Raw genomic sequence first — 6,192 nt, 5'->3', positions numbered from 1 at the left:
AGTATTTTTTAAATATAATTTTTTTAATATAATTTTTAAATATAATATAATAAAATTACGTTTAATATGTATAAATATGTTTAACTATAATAAGATTAAACCATTAATAATTTATTAACTGATTCTAAAGTATCTACATGTTTTCAAAAAGTTCCTCCTTTTAACATAGTTTTTTTTTTCGCATTTTTCTTGCTTCGCTTTTATAAAAAAGATTGGAAAGAATCGAATTGTACTCTATTAGTTGCGATGTAATCGTTTCGACCAGCGGCGGATTAAATTTCAAAATTTAATCTGGTAAGTTCTTAAACCATCGAGCTGCAATCCGCAGATTTTTCCAATCCATCCTGTATTTCCCGCGAGAAATTCTAGGAAATAAACGAAGCGCCCAGTGAATCGATGTAAAACCACTTCCCGTGGAACGTACGAAAGTGCCTTTGTCAGGGATAATGAAGGACCAAAATACATTTTTCTCCTTTACGTTCGCGCATAAGCTCGCGTGTTCTGTTTGAAGCACGTTACCCGCAAAGCTCTCTCCAACTTTTCAATCCACGACCGTGAGAAAAAAAAAGATTCGCTTTCTTCGGCGAATTTCTTTCAATCTCTCGACCTATCGTCAATATTAAATTGCGTGACGTACGTATGAAATGTCTTCGTTCTGTATTGCTTTATTAACATATCAAATCGTTCGATAAAATCCGCTTTATTCCTTTTGTGTGTTCTTCCGCTTTTTTTAACTATTTTTATTTCATTAATTTTCAACGAGTTTATCGGATTATTTAACCGTGTTTTTAATTAGTTTGTTATACATAAATTTCTCTTGGGAAAGCTCCCGGAATGTTTGTATCAATGGAAACTATTGCATCTAATATTCATGTATTCTGAGCATGAAATGCTTGTCTTTATTTATACCAATTACTTCCGGTTTTATTCATTACATTTCTAGGTTAACATATTTAATTCCTATTTTAAGATCGTCTTAAATAATGTCTTAAGATGCTTATACGGATCTGCGGATTGATTTATAATCTTAATTCAGTACTTAAGACAGTCTTAAATTTAAGAATCGACTATAAGGGCTGCCGCACACAAAATTCCGTAACAGTATGCGTAAGATGTAAACTTAAATCGATGAATCAATCAAGATACTGTTTTAGATTATCTAACAGAAATAGAAATAACAGCAAACTTATCCATAATCTCGCAATAAGATGAATTTCAACCGGTTGGATAAGTTTACTGTTATTTCCATTAGATTACGGTATCTAAAGCAGCATATTGATTGGCTCATCGGCTTAAGTTTACGTCTTACGGTCACTGTTGCGGAATTTTGTGTGCGGCAGCCCTAAATACTAGCTGTAATCTCGAATTTACTTCTCTCTCTCTCTCTCTCCCCCTTATCATTAAAATACTTGAAAATTACGGATAATACTATATAAATTCAGCTATAGTTTAGAACAAGAAATGCGCGATATTGACGTTAGTAATTATAGATTCAGTAATAATTTATTCATGCCCGAGAAAAAACGGAAAATATTTGTCGGGAAATGTTTTGAGCCGCATTGAATAGTACTAAAATAGTATATATTTTTACATTAGTTAGCTCGTAGCGAGCTTATGATGCCATAAAGAGAGACGTTGTTTTCCTTTATTTTTATTACACGCGCAATATACTTCGTGCGCACTCGTGGCAATAAATTTTGGCGTTACTTTCAAGCTGGGCGAAAACATTCCTTCCAGTATAAAGCTGGAAGAAAACTGCGTCGAGGCTTGATAAAGATACATTCTTAAACGACATGCTGCATCATATTCGTTTATATCGTGCACATTCGCAACGTAATCATTATCGTTACTGTGTTTCCCGTCCGTTTATCTTCTAACTGGCGCCAAGTTTATAGATTCGTCTTCGCGTCTAGGTCATGTTTGATTTCGAGAAATCATAACTTTCATCTGCTGCGTTAACGCCCATCCATTCAGATTCGCTCGAATGCGGCTTTTAGAGAATAAGGTGCTTCGTAATACTGTGGAAATAAAACCCGCGATTCTCTCTTCCTTCCCTCGAGAATAAAATTATAAGTATCAGGTGCCGTGCTCATGGGATGAAAACTAAATTAAAAATTACAAGTAACACATATGTCCCCTCCATATCTTTGCTTAAATTAAATTATTAAACAAGAATTTCGTTTTACGTAAGATTAAATTTGAAATTGTGAATATCTCACGTTATACCCGAAAATGCTTAAAAATTTAAAAATTTAATATCTACGGGTTGAATATCGTTTTTCTACTTTCGCGAAAATAGCTTTATCTTTACTCAAATTAACGTAATAAAGTTTGAGGTAAACGATGACGACGGAGGGAGGGGAAGGTGGCTAACTTCTTTATTATAATCGGAAATTACTCGACGTGACGAAAAGATTGCTTGCGGCCGACAAGGGAAAACTCGAGAGAGAGAGAGAGAGAGAGAGAGAGAGAGAGAGAGAGAGAGAGAGAGAGAAAGTTAGAATATTGGAGAGTACGAAGGCAGTGGCAATTATCGAGCGTCATTGTAATTGCATCGACGTCGAGAGTCGAGATTAGATTCGATGTTCAGGAACTGGTGATTTCCTCCTTCTATGTGTCTCTCTTTCTCTCTCTCTATCTTGCACAGTCTAGATTACGCTAATTGGTAGGTCACTGGTGAATATTAATTATCATTTGACTGCAGAACCGTGCAGCTACATCATGCGAGCTATCGCGTTCTCGCACTATTCGATAAGCCCGATAAGGCCGATTTCCCGTACAAATTTCTATGCAAATAGCACACAGAACATGTCAATTGCTAACAAAAAGAGTTGAAATTCGGCTTTTAAACTACATTCTTCTGGACATAAAACACTCGCATCCTTTTCCAACAAATATATTTGAAAAGAATGTACATAAAAAAATTTGTGGAAATTTAAAAATTTCTCCTACACTTGAGTATTCTTAAAATTCTTTTTATGTTCTTAAATATTTGAGAAATGTTTCAAAATTATTATATCGCGTTTTGTCTTTTTATTATAATTTTATTATGATTTTTTGTTGCATGTATTATGGTTTTATTCAATTCTCTTAAATGATAAATGCAGTATAAAGATATACGCGATGAAATCTTTTTATATATTAATGATATTTTTAGGTTACAATATCTCATAGTTTTTCTGTAATATAAATTATTATTTTACATAGGATATATAAATATTAAGTTTATATTAAATGTATAAAAAGAGTACTTTGGGACGACCTACACATGAGATAGAATTTTATAATTTTATATATATTATTTTCTCTTAACATATTTTCTTTACACATACGTAAACTTTTTCTGCGTATTTAAAAATACCTCTTTATAAAATTACAATCGTACTTAAAATTCAATTCTTTTGCGTAAAAATTATAGGTCGCGCAAAATGATATTTAATTTTTCTGTCGTTTGCCGTTTCATTTATTTCACTTACATTTACGGCGTATTTACGGCGTAACACGAGTTTATTGCTTCATCTATCCATCCAATCGGTGTCCTCTGATATGAGTTACATTTAATGTCATTTCACATGAACGATCGATAACGTAAATTTTGTACCCGTTAGTATACATGTAATGCTGTACAACGGGGAGAGGGGGCGGAGGGGAGATGAAGTGAATCCGTTGCTGTGCGCTTGCATTCATGTTACATAGAAGACCTGGCGAACTCACTCGTAATTTCGCTAATTCTGTCAATCTGGTGTTGGCTGGTCGCGGCCAAGCGGAATTAACGAGCGATTTGCTCGCGTTAATATAACATATCGGAAAGGAAAGAACGGAGAAATATAAAACGCGTCGCGCACACGTGATCACGATAAAAACTGAATTTTCACTGTGCGCATTTGTCATCAAGAAGTTTATTGCTCCACGATGGCAATTTGATATCGCGAAGTATGTACTTCTATCGGTGATATTTTTTCCTCCAGTGTAACGCAAACGTGATTCACGTGTCTACGTATAAATATCTCGTATCTTTCATTTTCTTTAAATATACTTGACAGTAATATGAAGATATATGTAAAAAACTTAAAATTTTATTGTAATTATAAAATAATATTTTCATGTGCTTCGCTGAAATACAAAATACAAAATGCGCTCGTATTGCAAAAACTGTTTTAAAAAATATTTCAAATGTATTTGAACATTTTGTATTTTGTATTTCAGCGGAGTACATGAAAGTATCATTTTGTAATTAAAATAAAATTTTAAGTTTTTTTACACTTTGTAATTCAAATAATAATAACATTGATTGTCAATCTTAGTATTTGAAATACAAAATATAAAATACTTTCAATCTTTCGTTATTAGTACTGAAATATAAAATACAAAATACTTTTATGTGCTCTCAGGAAATACAAAATAGGTACAAAATTTTTGCATGTGTTCCGTCGAAATGCATAATACAAAATACAATTTGCCTTGCAAATACTGTTTTTTAAATTAAACTACTTCAAGTACATGCCAGTCCTGGATATATGGCACTGCACTTGTCACTGTGTACATCACTGATTAATCTAAATTATTATCCACAATATTTTGCTTCAAATATCAAAGATATAATCGAATCCATGCACGGGAGACTAATCGACTTTTTTTTCCTCTTTTTCAAAACTATTTCTTTTAATATGAAATCAAAATATTGCATTATATTAGTGCATAACTTTCATTTCAACGGTTAATTATATGCGGGCTTTAAACGGTAATCAGTCACGTTGTATGATTTTCTCATCGCGTTTGTCTGTCGTGAAATCGAATACATGTCAATCGTGAAATCAAACATCGATTGGGATGCAGTGAATTATTATGACATTCCGAATCGCTATTTAAGCCCGCCGCAGTTAAACGAATCGATGTTAAACGAATCTTATCTTGTTCGTTAATAAGAAGCGAAAAAGAAAATTATGAAAGCAATAAAAATATTGATACGGTTGTCATATAATATGTTTGTATATGTAATATCGAGAAATTCAGTTTTTTGGGAGTAGATCGGCAATTCTGTGATACAAAATCAACTTGTGTGCGCGAAGAGGTACTTTAATATCCCTCTCCGCTCCGCCTTGTATAGTCAATCATACAAAATAAAATAATGTTCGTATATATCAGTGAGAGAGTCAATAGCCTTTCGACGAATTGCAAACGTATTCTATTTAATCGGCTTGCGATGCCCATCGGAAGTGCGCGGACGTTCGTTGGAAAAGGAAAAATGCACCCGTCTAAAGTTGACAAATAGTTTCGATTGCAAATAGGCAAACTAAACTCGCGGCAATTAATGATATTTCAGGCCAATCGCAATAAGAGAAATTGGCGCTTAAAGTAAATTATTCTATCTCGATTGCTTTAATATATACGATATTTTGCACTGCTTCTTTTTTCTTTTAACAATTGCCAGATACTGTGCGTTCTAAAAAATAAATTTTGCGAGATTGAAGATTTTACATGTATTTGTATTATATAATGTAATAGTATTAATAGTAGTATTAATAATAGTAGTAATAAAAGAATATAAAAATTTATATATTATTTGTATTATATAAATTTGTATATTCTTTTAATAACGTTCTTTTCAGTAGTAACAAACGAAAAAAAAACTGATTATTTCTCCGCATAATATTGCTGTGATTATGCAAGTACAATGTCCGACGATGAGTTTATTTCATTTTTTTTTAATGGTTGTGCTTTTTACAGACACGTTTCGTTACAAATTGTCTAATATCGATCTGGAATTTCTTTTCATGAGAGAAGGATCGATCGACCTGTAAGGCGACGGGATGAATTCATCGCGCGCAGATTAAAGAGCGAAGAACGGAATCAGCTCTTTTTGCATGCTTTTTTTTGCATTAGAGTATTCGCGTGCTCATCTTTTCCAAATGAATCGAGCTCGAATACGTCGATGTATTCGTGTTGATAAGTAACGCTGGTTGTATTGCATGTACAGACCGTACCATCTCGGAAAATTTTCTTGAAAAAAACGGAGACTTCTCCACATTAATTTCGTACTTGCAGCAAATTTATGCAGCATTGGATTATATTAACTCTTACAGATATATGTTGCGTTATAATTTTGCAACAGAATATTACAAGATTATTATACTTACTGCTGAATGTATACTTGACAGTTATTTATTATAAAATATGAACGTAAAATTAAAA

At 32.8% G+C, this 6,192-nt stretch overlaps 1 protein-coding gene across 1 annotated transcript in view; it reads left to right on the top strand.

The window, feature by feature from the left end:
- The window catches only part of LOC108746989 (matrix metalloproteinase-2-like), a 170,087-nt gene that overhangs the window by 159,269 nt on the left and 4,626 nt on the right, over window positions 1-6,192 (top strand). The window lies entirely within an intron of this gene.

This window comes from Trachymyrmex septentrionalis, unplaced genomic scaffold, assembly GCF_001594115.1.
Source record: "Trachymyrmex septentrionalis isolate Tsep2-gDNA-1 unplaced genomic scaffold, Tsep1.0 scaffold19, whole genome shotgun sequence".
Taxonomy (NCBI): domain Eukaryota; kingdom Metazoa; phylum Arthropoda; class Insecta; order Hymenoptera; family Formicidae; genus Trachymyrmex; species Trachymyrmex septentrionalis.
The sequence above is the reverse complement of the archived record's forward strand: the minus strand, read 5'-3'. Positions and strand labels throughout refer to the sequence as shown.